The 22,952-nt window shown below is 34.5% G+C and overlaps 1 protein-coding gene across 3 annotated transcripts in view; it reads right to left on the bottom strand.

Moving 5' to 3' along the window:
* LOC138695089 (aminomethyltransferase, mitochondrial) overlaps positions 1-22,952 on the bottom strand; it is a 91,309-nt gene that overhangs the window by 54,577 nt on the left and 13,780 nt on the right. Inside the window, exon 1 of one of the 3 annotated variants that reach the window (XM_069819479.1) lies at positions 13,049-13,200. The exons of the other annotated variants lie outside the window; for them this stretch is intronic. The gene's annotated coding sequence lies outside the window, so the exon portion shown is untranslated. Of the gene's footprint in view, positions 1-13,048; positions 13,201-22,952 lie in introns of those variants that run through there. 3 annotated transcript variants of the gene reach the window in all.

Below are 22,952 nucleotides of genomic sequence, written 5' to 3'. Positions count from 1 at the left end.
CTGTATATATTATATTTTATGTAATACTTAGCAAAATAATAAATAAATAAATAAATTGTTTTTAGTACTTTAACATCCGATGTTTAATAATAAATTGTACCTCAACAGCGGGATTATTCAAAGCCCCCATGCAGCATTGCACACCACGACAAAGTGTCACTCAAAGTCGGCTTGTAATCCACGCCTTGCTGGTCGTATTTCGTGATTGCCATCCTTTATGGCAGCAAAAACAGCAAGATTTTTGTCACGAGCAAGCTCAACTGATGTCCGTCGTTATATTGCCCCCAGAGTGTTCAATCGGTTGCAGAGTTCTTCTAACAACACTCCTGGCTCTATTAAACCCTCTGTCTACGAGGCGTAGATACAGACGTGTACAGCTCTGCAGCGACGAAACGTCTATGCTTGTATCTTTTCGACGACGCCTGGAGGAAAAGACTTTGTGTTTAGTAGTAAAGATATCCTGCTCTGAAGAATGTGTAGGTTATTGTTTACTATTACCACCACAGTCTACTATATACAGTCGCGAAGCTTGAGGTGATTTTTTGCAAATCTCGTGATAAAGCGCTCCAAGCGGTTAGCAACTAGAAACAATAGGCTGTCCACGGTCGACTTTGGACTGTGTCGTATTTCCATCGAGTGCTAGCTCGTTGCGTATTTCACATTTATGCTTGTGAAATATTCGTTATTGGTTGTAATGAAAATGTTAATGGCTAAAATACAATAATTGGAATAATTATATTTTACTAGAGACGTAGAAAAATTAAGTTTGTTTTAATGAAATTTATTGATCACGTTTTATTTTCAATTCTGGTGGGATTATTATTGCTTAGGCCTACTTTTTTTTTCAAGGGTTATGTTTTTAATTATAGCTGTTAATTTTGTTGTTATTTTCATTTGTTACTTTATTAGAGACGTAGAAAAAGTCTGTTACAATAAAATTTATTGATCACGTTTTATTTCAAATTCTGGTGTGATTATTATTGCTTAACCTCATCCCACTTTGTTAACTACGTAAGCCTACACTACAAGTACTGGTACACGTAAGTTACTCCATTAATTCATATTTTCATTATTATTGATGTAAAGGGAAATTAAAATTAATATTTATTGGTTTCATAGTTAATTATCGCTATAATCTTGAATGAGTGAAGCGATTATAGTAAATTTCAGTTCGTTTTGCACAAAAAAAATAATAATGTTAACCTATTTCTTGCAGATATCTTCGACTTTATGGTGAAATTTAATATACTTCATTAAAATAATAAATTAACTTTATACATTTAATATTTCAATAATGGAAGGAAGGTGTTAATTTTTCCAAAAGAACACAACGAAAGTGTAACATATTTTGTCGTCTACTAGGAGAGAGATCTGCGATGATGAGGCGATAGTAGCGATCCTAGTGGTGGGCAACTACCCATGTTTGCATTTTTACTACATATTGAGCTTCGCGACTGTATATAGTAGACTGTGTTACTACTATGTTCGCAAGCCCAAACGAAGAAGATTCTGGGTTCAATTTTATGTCGAAAGATATACAAAGAGACTCAATGTAAATTGCACTGGAAAATAGTAAAATGCACTGCAAAGAAACCGGACGGTTGATCATTTACCACGTAAACTGCACTGGATGACCGAGGAGTAGAAAATTCAAACTGCACTGAAGCTATGAGCTTATATTTGCTGCACAGACTGTACTAACACTTCACTTTATTATGCGTGCCGATTATGAAACACATGTTCAACACTAACAGTCTTACTAATAAACCGTGTATAGTTTTTTTATGAGACTTAAGCAGAGTTGGGACAGAAAACATTACTAATAAACCATGCATAAGCGATGGACGTATAAACAGTCTGTAACTATACATGGGAATTGCTTTGCAGTAGTTATATACACGAAACCCCTTGTTTAGGTGTTGTATATAGAGAAAAATGGTCGCCTTTTAACAGCTGTTCGTATCGACTGTCATTTTATGATGACGGTTGCCTTGTAACCACAGAAGAAGAAACCAAAGACCACAGAATAATTGGAATAATATTGTTGTAGCTTGTACTCTTTGGCCAGAATATAGTGTGGTAATCGATTAGAGCCAGTTGTACTATCGATATTTAACACGCCACACTAGAGTCCTCTACCGGATGCAATAGAGATATTCTATTACCTTTAGTAACGAAGTAATGACGAAACTATGACGTAGCTGTGTAACAGTTGTACTGTTGTACACGACGTATGTAGTGATTATTAGTAAAGAATTTACACACGACTTTTAAACGAGCTACTCATTGTATAAGACAGTTAAACGTCTGTATATAGAGTTTTTATTAGTAAGACCGTGATACTGTACTGTACCACTTCAGTTTATTATGCGTGTCGATTATCAAACACTTATTCAACACTAATACTGAATAGTAAACAGTTAGCAGAAAAATTTACCACAACAATTTAAAGGTCCATCAACATACACTGAAAAACAGTTTAGTAAAAGTATCAAATTTGTATGACAACTAAAAATAACAATACCGCTATCCTTGTCATTGTGCAGCACAAACTCTTCTCTTTTATTAGTTACAATCCGCTTTGAAAGAACTACATCGTGAGTTTCATTTCGATTTATTATTATTATTTTTTTTTTCGATTGTAACATTTAAACCATACTGCAAGAAGAAAAATACTTTACAAACTCGAAATTGAAGTTACATTAGTAAGAACGTATCTATCTGATAAATTCCATGTCTGTCAACATAATAAACCACTAACAATTTTCACTTTTTCACATTATAGTAAGCCTCTCTGTCTACAACTGAACCGGAGCGAGAAGTATTAGAAACAACTTATTGTTCATATCCTTTTGAATATAGCTTGCTGCTGATAAAACAGTAAAAGCTATCCCTCACAACATTTTTCAAAGTTAAAGAATATGAATTCATATTCATCTATGCCTAACTAAATCAGTCGAAATTTGATTTTTGTCACCTAGATTGGGAAATTTGAACAGACGAGCGTTCTATTTCATATTCATTTATAAATATCCTAAGTGCTGCTGCAACCTTATGAATCTATGAATGATACCTTATACTTATTTACTTACTTACTTGCTGCTTTTAAGGAACCCGGAGGTTCATTGCCGCCCTCACATAAACCCGCCATTGGTCCCTATCCTGAGCAAGATTAATCCATTCTCTATCATCATATCTCACCTCTCTCAAATCCATTTTAATATTATCTTCCCATCTACGTTTCGGCCTCCCTGAAGGTCTTTTTCCCTCCGGCCTTCCAACTAACACCCTATATGCATTTCTGGATTCGCCCATACGTGCTACATGCCCTGCTCATCTCAAACGTCTGGATTTAATGTTTCTAATTATGTCAGGTGAAGAACACAATGCGTGCAGATCTGCGTTGTGTAACTTTCTTCATTCTCCTGTAACTTCATCCCTCTTAGCCCCAAATATTTTCCTAAGCACCTTATTCTCAAACACCCTTAACCTACGTTCCTCTCTCAAAGTGAGAGTCCAAGTTTCACAACCATACAGAACAACCGGTAATATAACTGTTTTATAAATACTAACTTCCAGATTTTTTGATAGCAGACTGGATGATAAAAGCTTCTCAACCGAATAATAACAGGCATTTCCCATATATATTCTGTGTTTAATTTCCTCCCGAGTGTCATTTATATTTGTTACTGTTGCTCCAAGATATTTGAACTTCTCCACTTTTTCAAAAGATAAATTTCCAATTTTTATATTTCTATTTCTTACAATATTCCCGTCACGGGATATAATCATATACTTTGTCTTTTCGGGATTTACTTCCAAACCTATCTCTTTACTTGCTTCCAGTAAAATTCCTGTGTTTTCCCTAATCGTTTGTGGATTTTCTCCTAACATATTCCCATCATCCGCATAGACAAGCAGCTGATGTAACCCGTTCAATTCCAAACCCTGTCTGTTATCCTGGACTTTCCTAATGGCATACTCTAGAGCAAAGTTAAAAAGTAAAGTTGATCGTGCATCTCCTTGCTTTAGCCCACAGTGAATTGGAAACGCATCTGACATCCCTTATGTGTTTCATAATTTAATTTTCCCTTCTTTTATTTCGCGTTGTTTTATAAAGAGTTTTATGCCCATTTTCTGTTTGCTCTTGAAAGTAACTACTACTTTTCCTCCCTTCAAACCTGCACTCACAGAACAAGTTCGTCTACTGCATTCAACATCAGTATTTCGTTCTTATGCAAGAGGAATTTCTAGGAACGTACAGGCACGACTGTGCAGGTATTTGCTCGTTTAGTTATTAAGGAGGCGGAGTGCGCTGTTCATATATTTTGTACAAGGCCTTCTTTCTTCCGCAGTGGCCGCACGGAAGTCTCAGGGGGCCTTTCTGCAGCACACAGAGATGTTTACACGGCCACTTACTGCATTCAATGCCACGGAAAGCAGGACTACTCGTTCTTGTAAATAAATGTGTGCAGTGTCCCCAGGGACGGACGAGACTCGGACAAATAAAGCTTGCTGTCAGGTAGACTCTGTGAAAACGTAGTCTATTGACTGCAGATAGAAGATCGAAGAAACCAACATGAACTTCAGTCTAGCATTTGTGCCAAATCCAGATATCAACGTGGATTAATTTTGCAGGTCCCCTCTATTCAGGGACAGGGTTAGGTTAGGGGCCGCACCGAATCTTTACTTCCATTCTGAAGGCAGCCACGCTACGTACAGGGGTGTTCAAAGTTATCTGATCTACATTTTTCTGATCGTAGAGAAACTTTCTGACCGAAAATAAGTCAGAACCAAAGCTATTACAAATTCAAAAACTTTGAAATACTTTCGCCAGTTGGGGAAAATGTTAATGTACAAGGACATGATTTTATTTTTACTCACATTTCTAATATTAAACTGACTATACCTTTGGATTAACGGTTGAGAACCGGAAACACCGTTTGTCACCCCCTTCCACGACTGGAGTTCGATGATACTGGCGTAATATACAGGGACATCATTTTATTTTTACTAACATTTTTAATATTAACCTGGCTATACCTCTGTATCAACGCCGTTTGCTACCTCCGTCCACGACTGGAGTTCGATGATACTGACGTAATATACAAATAAATCACTTTACTAGGTATAGGAGGGAAGAAAAGTAGTTCATCCATTTACGTAAACTAGAAAATATCGCGCTTTTGAGTTTGATAATTTTCATTAGGTTTTTGTTTAATCAAAGTACAGTATAGTATTAACAATGAGTGTTTTTACTCACGAACTGAGCTGTCCATGTGGGCGTATTCATTATGCAGTGTATATTATACTGTATACAGCATATTAGCGTACAATATAGAGAATAAAGTTAAATTGAAAAATAACACCGTTCTGCATGGATTTTGTTGTTTTGAAATAAATGAGCGTGTCTGAATCACAATTTCACACTGATTGCAAAAATGAAATGCGTTTTCGCGTACCACGTCAGAATTTTTTACAATTCAAAATTTTATGCTTTCAATATTTTTCGTAATATAGTAATATTATAATATGCTTGTCGTTTGTTAAAAAGGCAAGACAGCTTATAATTTAAAATTTATTACTTAAAATGTGACATAATATATTTTATTATGTTTGTATTTTATATTTATTAAAACCTACTGACTATATCTGCCCTTGGAGGATGTACAAAATTGTATCCCCCCCTTTAAAATGAACAGAGGTTAAGACATCCGTTGTTTATTCTTGGAGATTTTTATCTGTCTGCACCCGTTATCTATAAACAGGAAGTTGAAATGTTTAGTGTCTCAGGTCATAAAAAATTATGAAGAAAATATTTACTCTTAGAGATTGCTATTAAAACAAACAATGAATTAGAGAAATGACATAAGGTCCCTGTATATATATTTATTTATGGAAGTGCAATCGAGGTTATGAGGCTACAGATTTCCTTACTGAGATAATAAATCTATCGCCTTCTAAAAGTTGTTTTAAAATTAGAGGTTGAGTTTTGTGTTGTTGGTTGTCGTGTAAAAGTGAAGTGTGTAAGTTCTCATTTTTCTCGAGAGTATAACATAATAGTGTTGTTTCATAGAAATGTCGAAACGTGGTTGTGTAAATGATTAAAATTTGTTTTGCTATATATGTGGGTCATATATGTTAGTAAAACAGAGACAGAATATAACAGCTTTTGTAAAGAATACTTACTTTCAATATTTTGGCATTAAGTTAGGAGACCAGGACAAATCTTAGTGCCCCCACAAAGTATGTCGTAGTTATGTTGAAGAGTTGAGGAGTTGGAAAAATGAATGGAAAAAAGGAAGTCATTGCCCTTTGGTATCCCTATGATTTGGAGGGAATCTACAAATCATGAAGTCGATTGTTATTTTTGTACAGTTAAGGTACCATAGCTGGATATACTGCTAAAAACAAGAAAGAGATTCTAAATCCTAACATCCCCTCTGCCATTCGGGCCGTACCTCATGGTCCTAATATTCCCGTTCCGCTACCCCCTGAATCAGATGCATTGCCATCTGCATCCAGTAGCACTGAAACTGAATCTCCAGTGGATCATACTTATGAACCAGATAATACTGGTGATGATAGATGTTTTAATCAAAGTGAGCTTAATGATTTAGCGAGGGATTTAAATTTGCCTAAAGAATCAGCAGAACTATTGGGTTCTAGGTTAAAAGAAAAGAAAGTATTGGCTCAAGGTACATATTTTTCATAGTACAGGCATCGTGAGAAGGAACTTGTCCCTTTTTTCCTGAAGAAGAAAATTTAATGTATTGTCAAGACATCATTGCCGTCTTAAAATTTTATAACATAAACCATAATTCCAAAGAGTGGAGGTTCTCCATAGATTCTTCTCAGAAAAGTCTAAAAGGTGTTTTGCTTCATAATGGAAACATTGCGGACTATTGCTGGATGTTAAAAAGGGACTGCTCTGCACAATATGCGAGGTCAAAGAGGAGAAAATTTGAAATGCAATATTGAGGTGAAGTTATGAAAGTACTTATAATTATTAATTAATATTAATTAATGATTAATTAGTGGCAAATAGCAAATTGTGGCCTAGTTTTTCTCACAAAATTCTTGTTGAAAATAATTTTTATGACCTTTCACAAAGCAATAATTTCATTTCTAGTTATTCATGAATTGTCTGAAAACCTGACGTGATGGGGGAAAATGGAGATTATTTTCGAATTCAGCACAAAAAATCCGTTTAGAATTGCCGATGAGATTGAAAACAACAGAAAATAAGTTTTGAAATGCAGAACGGTGTAATCATAATATGGATATTTAAACACATTTTTGAAAATGGTGGCCGTTGATTTCGATACAGGCTTCAGTTCGCACTATAGACTATTGTACCTAATTCCAATTACCAGTTTCGTCCTTCGTACGAGTAACTCATGTTGAAATAATTCTGTACCTACTCTATAAAAGAGTACCTTACGTACTGTAAATTCAATCTTCACTTCTGCCCGATCCGAAAAGATAAAATTTCTCGGACATACTATCTACTGTCCGTCCAAGTGGCTATGTCGTAGGGTCGTAGAAAGGAAGGAAATCACGTGACAGTTAAGGCCCTTTTATTTAAGTTATTTTAAACAGTTGTGTAATATTACGAAGACGTCCAATTCCTAACAGAAATTAATGTTTTCCGAAAAGACCTAAGACACCCCAGCCACTAGTCTTTACAGAGGGGCGAACAGAAGCGGGTGGGGGAAACCGGAATGCGACGTAGGCAAACGGACGACAGTACCTGTGCTAAAATATGATTCAATATTAAAAGCTCTTTCGTTACTGGAAAACGCGAACATATTTCTGGGACGTACTATACTCACTAACTCAGAACAATTTACTATGAACGTAAGGCGACTTTGACTGCATAAGCGGCCTTGGTTCTGTGTGGAGGACGGTTGAAAGTTTACTGGTAGAAGGGGTGGGAGTGAAGTACATAAAAAACTGAGGTACAATAAAAATTGAAGTAAAAATAAAATGATGTCCCTGTAGAATTGTAGATTAAGTGTAAATTATTCAGTATTCAGTATCAGCGATTTCCCGCTAAATCTAATGCTTTTTACAATCATCAAAGGATGATGAAATTTGGAATCCTATAATACGGGTATATTTATGTGCTATATTGATTCTCGGTAAAATCAATTAATAAACATCCAAAGATTAGAGTTCCTTCAAATTTCTCAAGTGCAATTTCATAGAAAATACTTTTCCGACTGACCCTCTATCTCCCCCTACTAATTGGTCTTTGAGGGCTGTTGCGGTCTTTGAGGGCTGTCCTTCCTTAAGGAGATTCAAGAATAATTTAAAAAGTTGTATATAAAGTGAAAATTAAAATTAAGGTGACATTCAACATTTAATTTTTTTTAAGGTGACATGTATTTATCTATTTACTTCCTTGGTTTGAATTGTAAATTATTTAAAACTAGCGTGTAAGAGGGCCTTAGACTAGAAATGTTTAGTTTAAATGTAGTTCTGTTTATAAGTATGCATAAGGATGTAATTATTTGACTTATTTGAACTGTTGTATCAGTGAAGCGAGGTGAGTCAGTGAAGTTATGGTTTTACAGTGCAGTGAACAGTTCCGATCAGTGATAATTTATAGCGTCAATGAAATGTGTTCTATAGTGTCAGTGAAATTGTTACAGAGTGTCAGTGAAATGTGTGTTAAAGTGTCAGTGAAATGCGTCATAGTGCCACTACAGGGAATGAGATGAGAGTAAAGTGGAAGACTATTGAAACTTATGTAGGACCTATACATAATTATGTAGGTTGTATTGTAAAATTAGGTATTTTATTTTATGTTTTATTATTATTGTGTTAAATTGTATTGTGTATTATTATTGTATTGTGTGTAAAATTGTATATGTGTTGTAAAATTGTATTGTGTATTGTAAATTTTATTGTGTATTGGTTATCATTTTATTGTCTATTGTTAATATTGTATATACCACTACCACCGGGTGCTTGCCCACTTGCAGTGTAAATAAATACATACATAAATAATGGTCTATTTTTACTGCAGTAGAAACTTGTCCTCGTCTGTTAACAACCAATCACAAAAAACATAAGTACATTCAGGGTAATGTGCACAAGCTTCGGCGATGTTAATTGAAAAAGTGGATTTCAAACTGGCCTATGTCAAAATAACGAGTTATGACAAAAATGACGTTTTTCCAAACGGTCTAAGTCAAAACTTACGAGAGTCTGATAAATAAGTTACACAGGATAAATTAAATCGTCGATAAAGCAAGTTAGAATGTTGGAAAAACTACTTAGGACATTTTGGAATCCACCTCTTCAATAATTCCATACGGTCAGCCAGCCAGTTACTGCTTCTCTGTGCAACGTCATTAGCTGGACGAAGTCTGTCGATGGCAGATCAAGTATATTCCCAATTACGAACAACGCCTGTATCTATACAATGATAATACCGGTTGAGTGGCGCCTAGGTGGTGTTATACTTTGACAACCATTTTCAACCGGTGTGCCGCGAGAAAATGAAAATAACAAAGGTTTTCATAACAAAAACTGGAAAAATTAAAGTGAAAAGGGTAATAAACTAAAGTGTGTCAACGAACAACGCACAACTCAACATTCAGTAAACACACTGTATGTGTGCAATTGGTATAGAAAGTAATAATTGATGCGCAATCAGGGTTTCCAGGTCAGTAAAGTTAGAATATCGTACCAACCTTGAATTGAATTGAATTTTAATTTAGGGTCCATCAATGCGACCTTATGAGATCTATTGCGGTAATCTTCAAACAAGACGAATTCCCAAACCCACAGAACTAACTAAGGTTTGCTACGATTCTTTTATTATATCTCTGCTTCTGTGCAACGTCACTGTTTGCGGTGAGGGGGAAGAGAGATAGCAGAAGTGTGCAACACTTTTTAATGCTCTGACGCCCACGACCAAGGTACACCAATTGAAATTTACCGTCACTGACCGGAAAAGATATAATAAAAGAAACGTAGCAGGCAACCCCACTCGTGTCTAGGCCAATACCCTCCGTGCGTCTCTAGCCGGCGTTACGGGAATGCTATAGAATGACGGAATGAAGAAATGTTAACGGAATAGTGTAGATCCTAAGGAGAAATGGGGGACCCTGAGGAAAACCCCAACTGCGACCTTTTCCGCCACAAGTGTTTCTATGAACCAATATTAAAAAACATCGTTTTTTAATTTTTTTTGTGAAAAAAATCATCTCCCCCCCACCCCAGTTAAAAATGACAGGTTTAGATTATAAGAGTGTACCATGGAATTTTAAATTACAAATTTAGTGTGCCACATGTTGGTAAAGGTTGGAAAAGTCTGCACTGTAGAATAGTCTATGTATCTGGTGACCGTTATGGGCTGAATAGTTTCTACTGTATCTCGGATAAGGAAAGCTCTCCGTAGCGTCACTTATTCATCTCGTATCTACTTTGTGGGGCGTTGTACGTAACCTTAATGGGCGTACAGTATGTGTAAAATATAGCTAAGTTACATGAAAAAGAGCGTTTGTTCGCCCACTTTGTAAACTTATTGAGGGTACGAAAACCTTTGAGAGAAAGAATTACCTCGCCACAATGTTTAATCACAGTAAACACAAGAGTGCAAATAAGCATTATTCCTGCAAATGCGAAAATACTTCTGATTATATCTGCTACAGGTTCTGTACTGTCCGCAAATGGAATTAAACGTGTTGCGTATTTCCTAACGATCCTGTAATGTCCTGATTGCCACTTCGATTTGAATTTAATGAAATGCCTCTTAATTTTCAAGCTTCTTTGTTACCTTACAGCGTGAGGCAAAAAATTAAATTTTTATAATTTTACTACTGATCAGAATCGATTTGCCAATACAATTATCACCTGTTTAAAAATTCCATAAAAATTAATTGAATTTCAGTGTTCAGTACGAAACATTTCGTTTCTCCCTCACCCCCACCCCCTGGCTATCACGAAGCTGCTACAGAATAGAGAGAGGGCTGATCCTTCCCTTTGTGTGCATTAACAAGTACATCTCACATACACACCAACGGAAATAAAAACCCGGTGCCACATAAATAAGAGGACAGGCATTCTTTTCTACATTATACATCTTTATTACACATTATATCACTTTGGAAAACGTACTGTGTGTCTTTCATGTGTTAAATTTTATTACCTTGTTAACATGTTTCGGCCTGCTATTGGCCATCTTCAGAACTGGCTGTTGCCGGTCTTGGCGCCTTTTGTTTTGTTTCCTGTGAGGGTGTGTTTGTGTAGTGTAATGTGGAATCAAAGCGTATGTGTGTTCTGAAATTGAGTTGTGCGTTGAGAATTTCATTTGGATGTGTTTTTGTGTGTCTGTATATTTCGTAATGTTCTAGTGTGTTTAGTTTCTGGATTTTTGGTTGGATGTGTAGAATTTCTATGTCTGTGTTGATGTCTCTGTAGGCGTGGTTAGCATTTGTGATGTTTTCTGCATATGTGGAAGTGTTTTGTAATTTTGTTATGGCTGTGATGTGTTCTTTATAACGTGTTTGAAATGATCTGCCTGCCTGTCCTATGTAGAAGTTGTTGCAGGTGTTACATTTGAGTTTGTATACGCCTGTGTGGTTGTATTTGTTTGTTTGTGTTGTTTATATGTTGAGATGTGTTTGTAGACTATTATTTGTTCTGTATTCAATGTTGTAATTTAATTTCTTGAATGACGTTGCAATCTTGTATGTGTTTTTGTTTTTGTATGTTAGTGTGATGTTTTTTTTGTGTTCTTGTGTTTGTGTTATATTCTTATGTTTTTTTGTGATTATGTTTTGTCTTTCGTATTATTTTGTCTATTATGTTGGGGTTGTATCCGTTTTCTCAATACACAAACAACACAAACAAACAAATACAACCACACAGGCATATAAAAACTCAAATGTAACACCTGCAACAACTTCTACATAGGACAGACAGGCAGATCATTTCAAACACGTTGCAAAGAACACATCACAGCCATAACAAAATTACAAAAAACTTCCACATATGCAGAAAACATCACAAATGCTAACCACGCCTACAGAGACATCAACACAGACATGGAAATTCTACACATCCAACCAAAAAGCCAGAAACTAAACAGACTAGAACAATACGAAATATACAGACACACAAAAACACATCCAAATGAAATTCTCGACACACAACTCAATTTCAGAACACACACTCTTTGACTTCACATTACACTACACAAACACACCCCCACAGGAAACAAAACAAAAGACGCCAAGACCAGCAACAGCCAGTTATGAAGATGGCCAATAGCAGGCCGAAATGTATTAACAAGGTAATAAAATGTAACACGTGAAAGACATACAATACGCATTTTTTTCTCACATCACAGAAAAAGAATACATTTTATTTCAACTGAAAAATTTAAGACTTCTAATTTCAGTGACAAATTACAAGGTTAAATTATATGTAAATAATTTTACAACCCGTCTACAAAAAACAGATGATGATGATGATGATGATGATGATGATGATGATGATGATGATGATAACGACGGCGATGGATTTTGAACAAATTTATTACATTTATTCTTTGTGTCAGGTTTCAAGAAGTTTCGTTTATATCAATAATGTTAACTTACGAAGATAAAAACTCTTCTAAAGATAAAGAAATCTTAGTTTTCCTCTTAAAGATGTATAAAAATGATTTATCTTGTCTCTTATCTATTTTCAAATGTTAGCACTTCTATTCTTGCTCTACGTATTGATATTTCTTTATCTATATTATTTACATAATAACAATCACTATCACTGACTACATTTTTGATGTTCCTTATATTACTACTGATTCTGATACTACTAAAACTACCGTTAGTATTAATGTTACTACTTCTCACACTCCTGATACTTCTTGTATTACCCACTTCTACATATGGTACTGCTGATCTATTACTACTATTATTGATACTGTTACTGATTCTACTTATACTCCTGATACTATTACCACTTCTGATACTATTTATACCCCCTTGTTTTCCTTGTATTACTGTTCCTATTGTAGTCCTTGACTTACCTCTTTTTCTTCCTGTATTGCCCGTATTCTCTTTGTTCTGGCCGCTGTTTGTTAACCCTTCTACGTAAAGAGATGCAGCAAAGTAAGGCTATACACCTCCCGTCGTAACTGGTCAGATTAGAACTCGAGTTATTTGGTCAGAAGTAGAAACGATGACCACTGGATCACCGAGGGCGAGTAAAGCTCAATCGCTGTTAACAAGACCATCTAAGTCCACGTTCAATAGTTTAAATTGGATGTCTAAAAACAATATGTATAGACAAGGTCACAAAAAGAGTTTGTACAATCAAGGTCATAAAAAGAATTTAAAATTAACCAACTAGAGGTGTAAAATTTAAGAACAGCTCTGCTTAAATTAAAAATGTATGAAGGAAATTTATTTGCAACTTTCAATGACATTTGACAAAACCTTTTTTGCGATTTAGCAAGTCTACAAGTTATGATATTAATACCATTTCCTTGTCTTGTATCATAGGAATGAATATAATTTCTTAATGTTAAAGTTGGAATATTGTCCTTAACATACAAAATTAACTCTAGAATATATAAATTTATTACAATCATGATTTTGTTTTTCACAAATAATGGTTTATAATGTTCATTAAAAGTTGCATTTGATATAATTCTTATGGCCCTTTTTTGAAGCAATAGGACCCTATTTATAAAAGCACTGTTGCCCAGTAGCAATATTCCATAGATCAGAGTACTTTGAAAGTAAGCAAAATAAGCATCACAGATATAGTTTTCAGGTAGGCCTACAACAGTTTTTAATCTCTTAAGGAGAAACAAATTTCTTGAAAGTTTAGTAAAAATATGATCAATACGATTTTTCCATGTCAACTTGGAATCCTAAGATATTAAACTAACTTTGTTCATGATCGGTCTTCTTTAAAGTAAAAATCACACGTTCAGTTTTAGCTGAGTTCAACAAAAATCTATTTGCATTAAACCAAACTTCAGCATCTCTTAAATTATGTTGAGAAAAGCTTTTCAAATAATTAATATCATTATGGTTAATTAAAAAAAGTAGTATCACCCGCATACAGTAGTGCATCAGCATTTATATTATAAGTTAGGTCATTAGTAGCTAGCAAAAACAGTATCGGATCCAATATGGAGCCTTGAGGAATTCCATAATAATAATAATTCATAACATCAGATTTTTTGTCATTAAATGAAATACTTTGCGATCTGATAAGATTAAAAAATTATCAACTCACTTCCTGTGATACGCAAATAACTTAATTTAGTCAATAGAATACTACAGGAATATCATTTTATTTTTACTTCAATTTTTATTGCACCTGAGTTTTTTAATGTACTTCACTTCCACCCCTTCTACTAACGAAGTTCCAACTGTCCTCCACACAGAACCGAGACCGCAGTACTGTGTTAGTGATTATAGTACGTTTCAGAAATATGTTCGCGTTTTCCAGTGACGAAAACTTCCAATATTGAATCATATTTTCGCACAGGTACTGTCGTCCGTTTGCCTACGTCGCATCCCGATTTCCCCCACCTGCTTCTGCTCGCTCCACTGTAAAGACTAGTGGCTGGGCTTTCTTAGCTCTTTTCTGAAAACATTAATTTCTGTTAGGAATTAATTGGACTTCTACGTAATATTATGCAACTGTTTAAAATAACTCAAATAAAAGGGCATCGTTAAGTAATTAACTGTCACGTGATTTCCTCCCTTTCTACGACCGTACGACATAACCACTTGGACCGACAGTAGATAGTATGTCTGAGTAATTTTATCTTTTCGGATCGGGCAGAAGTGAAGATTGAATTTACAGTACGTAAGGTACTCTTTTATAGAGTAGGTACAGAATTATTTCGACATGAGGTACTAAGTATGAAGGACGAAACTGGTAATTGGAATTAGATGCAATAGTCTATATTGCGATAATAGGCACAAAAGAAATGAAGCCTGTATCGAAATGAACGGCCACCATGTTCAAAAATGTGTTTAAATATCCATATTATGATTATTTTTCATTTTAACTTCATTCTCTATAGTGTACGCTAATGTGCTGTAGACAGTATAATATACGCTGCATAATGAATACGTTCGTATGGATAACTCAGTTCGTGAGTAAAAACACTTATTGTTAATACTGTACTGTATTTTGAGTAAATAAAACCTAATGAAAATGATCAAACTCAAAATCGCGATATTTCCTAGTTTACGTAAATGAATGAACTACTTTTCTTCCCTCCTATACCTAGTAAAGTGATTTGTTTGTATTTCACGCCAGTATCGTCGAACTCCAGTCGTGGAAGGGGGTAGCAAACAGTGTTTCCGGGTCTCAATCATTAATCCAAAGGTATAGCCAGGTTAATATTAGAAATGTTGGTAAAAATAAAACGATGTCCCTGTATGATCAACACAATCAAAAGCCTTGCTATAGTCACCAAAATTTTGCATGAAAATAAACATTATTTTCAAAATCCTCCAATGCTTGCTTTACAAGACAACTGCGCATATGGTATTATGTTTAGATCTGAAACCATATGACTAACGGTCTATCAGTCTATCCGTTGTAGACGAGAAGGTCACATGCAATGTCCCTGCGTGCGTTTTCTGTATTAAAGAGAACGTACGGTAGGCGTGTCCGCCCATCACGGGATTCAAGGTCAGGGTCCGTATCTGCCACACGACCAAGGCTGACACGAACAGCTGATAACGGCATGGCCGGCTGCTGATACCCTGACTGCCAGCCGTCGTATTCTCGACCTCCAACGACTGTTAGCTATTGAGTAACAGCTTTCGAAATTCAACCCAGAAATCGCCGATCATAATCAAATGAATTATTGGCTAAGATCAAACCGTACACGAGCCTGGCTGCTACGGTAGTTAGTGGCTTATTTTTTCTTGTATACTTTTGAATTGTACTCACTTTGCTTGCTAGCTAGAATAAATAAATAAAATAAATAAATCCAAGAATGCTATAACATAGAAATTAAACATACCACTACTGTAAAAGTTATGAAAACATGTTTTAACATTGCACAAGGTTTTAGCACTCGAATTCATATTCCTTAAATTTTCTACAAAACCAGTAGTAGTAACAGTACTAATGAAATTGTAGCAGAAGTAGTAGTAACAGCAGTAGAAATAAATAGTAAAAGTAGTAATACCGGGACATCATTTTGTTTTTAATAACATTTTATAATATTAACCTGGCTATCCCTTTGGATTAACACTTGAGAACCAGATAGACTGTTTGTTACCCCCTTCCAAGACCGCAGTTTGATGATACTAGAGTAAAATACAAACAAATCACTTTACTAGGTATAGGAGAGAAGAAAAATAGTGTATCCATTTACGTAATCCGAAAACTATTACGATTTTGAGTTTGATCATTTTCATTAGGTTTTTGTTTAATCAAAATACAGTACAGTATTAACAATAAGTGTTTTTACTCATGAACTGAGCTATCCATTCGGACGTATTCATTGTGCAGTGTATATTATACTGTCTACAGCACATTAGCATGCAAATGTTTTCATAAAAGAGCTAAGACAGCCCAGACGTTAATTAGCCTTTACACAGATGCCAGCAGAATCGGGCAGGGGAAACTGGGAAGCGATGTAACGAAACGGACATAGTATCTGTGCGAAGATATGATTAAGTAATGAATTCACTTTCTTCACTGAAAAATAGACTATATTTCTGGAACGTACTATAGTCAGTCACTCAGTACTGTACACTGTGATCGTAAGACGACTTTGACTGCATATGCGGTCTTGGATCTGTGTGGAGGACGTGTGAAAGTTTACTAGTAGAAGGGGTAGGGTGAAGTACATTCAAAAACTCAGGTAGAATAAAAATTGAAGTAAAAATAAAATGATGTTCCTGTAGAAGTGTAGCAACAGCAATAGTAATAGCAATAACATGAGTAGTATTACACTCAACGCATTTCGAACTGGTGGATCAATGTCATGTATAAACGTACAAACCACGCACGAGTCACTGAACTGAAAACTCTGAACAGAAGCACTGGTAATCCCGGTTGTCCCAGCTGAATTCAGTTGAGGAGAATGGTCAAGGAATGGAGTAATCATACGTGGCAAATGCGATGTCTTGCTTGACCTTGATCTGCCAGTTCGAAATGCGCTGATAATAGTAACATAAGTGTAGCAGTAGTGGTACAAATAGTAGCAGCAATAGTAGCCGTAACAGTAGCAATAATAGTTCAGTAGTAGCATTAGTAACAGTATTTGCAGTAGAATAGAAGTGTAGCAGTAGTAGCAACAATATTAATAGTAATAGTAATAACAGTTTAGTAGCAATAATAGCAGCAGTAACAGTAGTTGCAGTAGTCTTAGAAGTACAGCAGTAGTTGTAATAACAGCAGCAATAGTAGTAGAAATAGTAGTAGTAGCAGCAGTGGTTGTAGTAGCAATTTACAAGACAGAGCATCACCCATTATAGAACAATTAATTTATTTTCATGATCATGGTAACAGGAGTAGTATTAGCAGTAAAAGTAGTAGTAACATTAGTAGTACCAGAAGCGGTAGTACTTGTAGTAATAATAATAATAATAGCAATAGGAGTAGTATTAGTAGCAGCAATAGTATAGTAGGTGTAGTAGCAGTAGTAGTACCAGTGGTGGTGGTGGTAGCCGTAGTAATATCAGTAATAGTATTAGTACTAACAGTAGTACACTGACATTCAAGATATCTGATCTTACTAATCAATAGTAATCGATGAATTTGTTGGTGTAAGTGTGGATTCTTTAGTTATTACTTCTATGAATGCCGAAGATAATAGTCACTGCTGCCAATCGTAGATAAATGTACCCATGTTATAGAATTCAATTTTTCATTCAACTCTACTGATTGTAAAACAACAATGAGTTTGGTAGCAAACCTCTGATATTGTCTATTAGAAGAATAATTTATGTTTAATCTAAGTGGTAATGCTTCCTGATACTTTCTAACAGCTCATAATAATGGTGCCACCTATTCAGAACTAGTGGAACTCTTTCAAAGTTTGCCAGTTTTTCATATCTTTGGTTCTGACTTATCCCGTGGTTGGAAACTTCGTTTACACGATCATAAAATCGTAGGTCGGATATCTTTGATACCAGTAGTAATAGGCGCAGTAATACTGATACTAACAATTGTAATAGTTAGGGTTAGGATTTTGATGACATATAAATCATGAAAAAATGTCCTAAAAACAATGCATTTATGAACTAAAAATCTTTCAAAAATGCCCTTAAAAATGCCCTAAAAATTGATCTTTCATAATTAGCTTAGTAGGAATATTAATATTCAGACTAGTAATTAAATTAAATTCTAGTACCAACATTCAAGTTTATTTAATTTTACTTAATTTTTCTAAGTTGTACACTTTAATTAATTATTTCACCTGATGTAGTTCCAGGTAGTCCACCACAAAGTCACTCTTATCCGGAACTGGCAGGTATAAAGAAGTCTATATTGAAGTGGTGGTTGGACTGATCCATTATGTGGGGGTGTACTACGTTAAAATGACAATATTTGTGTAGAAAAACTATCAAAATAATATAAAAATTAATGGGTATTAATTGAAAAAAAATGTAGAGAAAATATCAAAGGAAATAAATAATATTTTACATTAATAATGGGGATTTATGTCTAAAATTAAATGAAAATACCCCAAAAATGACCGAATAAAACAAAAAATGCTCTTATGAGTTGTAAGAAGTAAAAAATGCAAAGAAATGTCCTAACAAATATGTCTTAAAGACTCAGTTTATCACATAACATATAAATACTAAAGCAGCTATGTTTCTGACTTACTAGAAAAAAGATGCAATTTCAACAAAATCCTAGCCCTAGTAATAGTACTGTAAGTGTAGCAGCAGTAGTAGTACCAATGGTGGTAGTACTGTAGTAGACATAGTCATATTATCAGTAGTAGTATAATTATGTGAACCACTTTCAAATGTCATCGTTATGCAGTATGTTCCTTTCATACAATTAATCTTAACCGTCACTTACACGCCAGTGCTCACTTTCTTCTTATCTTAAGACTAAGGTTCATTCGACGCATCCGCCAGTCCTTATATCTTAGTTTTCTACTGATAGATCTCAGAGTCTTATAAACCAGACTGAAAAACCCTCTTAAGGAACATTATATGTACTTAATATACTAGATTAAATGTTTTATTTGTATTGCATATAAACCCGATATCTAGGCCAATGAGCAAATATCACACTTCGGTGCGTGAGGATCCTTGCTGCGATTCACAGATGAAAAATATGTAATTTCTTTGAAACTCTTACATCCTGCAACACCATGCTGGATATCTCACACATGGGGGGGATCAAGGCTGTGTCAATTGTACTGACATCTGAGGTCAGCAGCTCTCAAAACCACGCAGCTGATTGGTGGAGACAGAAGGCTGACTGTTCGCAGAACTTTCTGCGATTATGTGACGTCTTATCTATAGTAAACTCTAGAAAAACTTGTTAGATCTTACAGGGAGAATGTAACGGTACCCTCTGTCACACACTGTACACATTCATTTGTCGCTTCATTCAGAGTAATGAAATAACACGAAGTAATACGTAGGATTTGAATCAGAGTGTGTCGTTGCTGTCCTTTCAAATAAACACCTAACGCTTACCAATTCCTCAGTAACAATTATTATTACCGGACGTTATTTTTTCTGTGTCAAGAATGTCGAGTAGTCTGTTACCGCGAACATTGCGAAATCGATTTTTTTGTACAATCAACACTTTGTATGATTATTGTTAGATGTTATACAGAAAATAGTCGCAGCTAATTCACTTCATCTCGCCAAAAAGTTGTAGCCATAACTCCTGACTTGTTCCACATCTTAAAGCTTCAATGCTGATATAAGGTCTATGGAATACATTAAATGAAAATGAAAACTTAAAAGATATAAACAAAGTGGCTTTGAAGATAAACGAAAAAGATTTATCAGAATTGTAAAGGTAATTTAGTGTTCAGATTGGTATTGATAAATGTTGAAAATGATAGAGGTAAGTTTTGAGAATATTGATAAATGTTGAGAATGATATTTGTAAGGTTGAATATGTTATTGCTGAGAATGATATTTGTAAGGTTAAGAAGGATATTTATAAGTGTTTAGTATGATATTTGTAAAGTTGAGAATGATATTGATATTTATTGAGAATGACATTTTAAGGTTGAGAATGATATTGATATTTGAGAATGGCATTTTTAAGGTTGAGAATATTGATAAGTGTTGATAATGATATTTGTAATGTTCAGAAAGATATTGATATTTGCTGAGAATGACATTTTTAAGGTTGAGAATGATATTGATAAGTGTTGAGAATGATATTCGTAAGATTGAGAATGGTATTGATAAGTGTTGAGAATGATATTTGTAACGTTGAGAATGATGTATTTGTTGAGAATGACATTGTTTTTTGTTGAGAATGACATTTTTAAGGTTGAAAATGATATTGATAAGTGTTGAGAATGTTACTTGTAAGGTTGAGAATGATGCTGATAAGTGTTGAGAATGATGTTTGCAAGGTTGAGAATGATGTTGATAAGTGTTGAGAATGATGTTTACAAGGTTGAGAATGATATTGATATTTATAGAGAATGATATTTGTAAGATTGAGAATGATGTTGATAAGTGTTGAGAATGATGTTGATAAGTGTTGAGAATGATGTTTACAAGGTTGAGAATGATATTGATATTTATAGAGAATGATATTTGTAAGATTGACAATGATACTGATATTTGTTGTGAATATTTCTAAGGTGAATTATATTGATAAGTGCTGAAAATGATAATGATAAGTGTCGAGAATCACAGTGATAAGTGTTTAGAATTATATATTGGTAACATTGAGAACGATATTGATAAATGTTGATAATGACATTGACAATTTTTTTAGAATGATATCTTAGAGTGATAAATGTTAAGAATGATATTAATAAATGTTGAGAATGATATTGGTATAAGTGTTGAGAATTCTATTGATAAATTTTGAGAATGATGATGAGTGTTAGGAATTATAATTAATGTCGAGAACGATATTTGCAAGTGTGAGATTTATCTCGATAAGTGTTGGGAATAATATTAATAATTGTTGAGAATGGTAACTATAAGTGTTAGGAATGATGTTGATAAATATTAGGAACGATTATAATTGTTGAGAAGGATATTTGCAAGTGTTGAGAATGATATTGATAAATGTTAGGAATGATGTTGATAATTGAGAAAGATATTTTCAAGTGTTGAGAATGATATTGATAAGTGTTGAGAATGATCTTGATAAATGTTAGGAATAATATTAATAAATGTTTAGAATGATATTCTGTTAATTTAGTATCTTTATAAAACCATATTTTTTTTCTATTTTAAAAGAAAATTATGTATTCAATACTCATTTTCTAAAATAGTACGATTCACTTTGTGAAAAATTCTTACCTGCAAGAGAAAACTTGTCGTCCTGTTTGAAATAAGCACACTAAAATCGTTCAAATATTAATATAATAATTATCAATGAGCCTAATTTTGCAGGCCTGTGATGTTACAACAATAAAATATGAAACAGAACTGGTGTACGTCACACTTCAGAGTCAACGTACTCGACTCTATGTCTCTGATATGCAAGTGTGGTGCCTAAGGACAGTTAAGATTCAAATACGAAGGAAGCAATATTAATTTTTCACTCGAAAGAGAGTTCATGTTGTAAGAGATATACATACGTAATATCACTTTTATCACAAGGCAAAGAGGAATATCACTCTTTCATATTAGAAAATGCATGTTCCCCAGACATTTACAGCGATGTGAGAAGTCAATCTGTCAGGTCACAAGTGCACTGACTGACACGTCCAATATCTCTCTGAGCTTTGAGTAATGCTTCTTATCTGTGGTCTGCCCACTTCACCCAGCAACAGCTCCAGTTCCTGTCTCAATACCACAGATAATGGTAGAAAACGAGAACTTAGGAAGCCGTTGAAATCACAGCAGGGGTAGGCGGAGCGCGCAGTCGTGACATTTTGTCAGCAAATATTTTCTTGCCGGAATAGAACACGTAATCTTCAATAGAAGTGCACACTTCAACAGCTTTCAGTTACAACTTATAAGCTACGATGTGTCCTGCCCTGTAGTGATAAGACTGTTGTCTGCTTTAATAGACAAGATTTCATCCTGTCCTCGAGCACTGGCATTTGTTTAGTTGCTAGGATACAAGTCCGGAAACATAATACCTCAAAGAATTATCAAAGTTATGTATACTTGATATAGCTCAATCATATATTATTCTTTTAACATTTTTCAATTTGCAATAGGTAACACCATTTGATTTTCTTTTAGTCATGTATTTATGCTACCAACTGTGTATTTACTCTCACTGTCAAAGCGATTACAAGTTTTTTTTTTCTCTAGAGAGAGAATATCATCGAAATGATAGCCATCCAAATCTTGGATTTAAAATATCGGCATCCTAATCAATTCAAATGAACAAAAAAGAAAATGTAAATTAATGTTAAAAAATACATAATGAAATTTTAAAAAAGAATATTCTGCGATAAGATGTGGTGGCTATCAAAACGATAAAAATTTATTGAAAATAAATAATATACATTGGATATTATAAAGACGAATAGAGATGGTGATTGATGATGTTCAGTGAAGATTTTAAAATGGTTGATGCAATTGTCTGAAGAGTCTTATCAGGAACCTTTAATTTTCTGAGGATCTCCAATGTAAATTTGGGAATTGTTCCTCGCGCACTAAACATCAGTCTAATGACATTCCAATCTTGACTATTATTTTATGACTGTGATCATCACAGCATGGAAGGTAAATAGCGCGTTTGTTAACTGGTATCTTATGTATTATGAGGAACATTTTCTGGACAACTGTTGAAGTTAGACTACTGTTTCTTAA

The sequence above is a fragment of the Periplaneta americana genome, chromosome 2 (assembly GCF_040183065.1).
Source record: "Periplaneta americana isolate PAMFEO1 chromosome 2, P.americana_PAMFEO1_priV1, whole genome shotgun sequence".
NCBI classification, from domain to species: domain Eukaryota; kingdom Metazoa; phylum Arthropoda; class Insecta; order Blattodea; family Blattidae; genus Periplaneta; species Periplaneta americana.
This window is presented reverse-complemented; position numbering and strand designations above follow the sequence as displayed.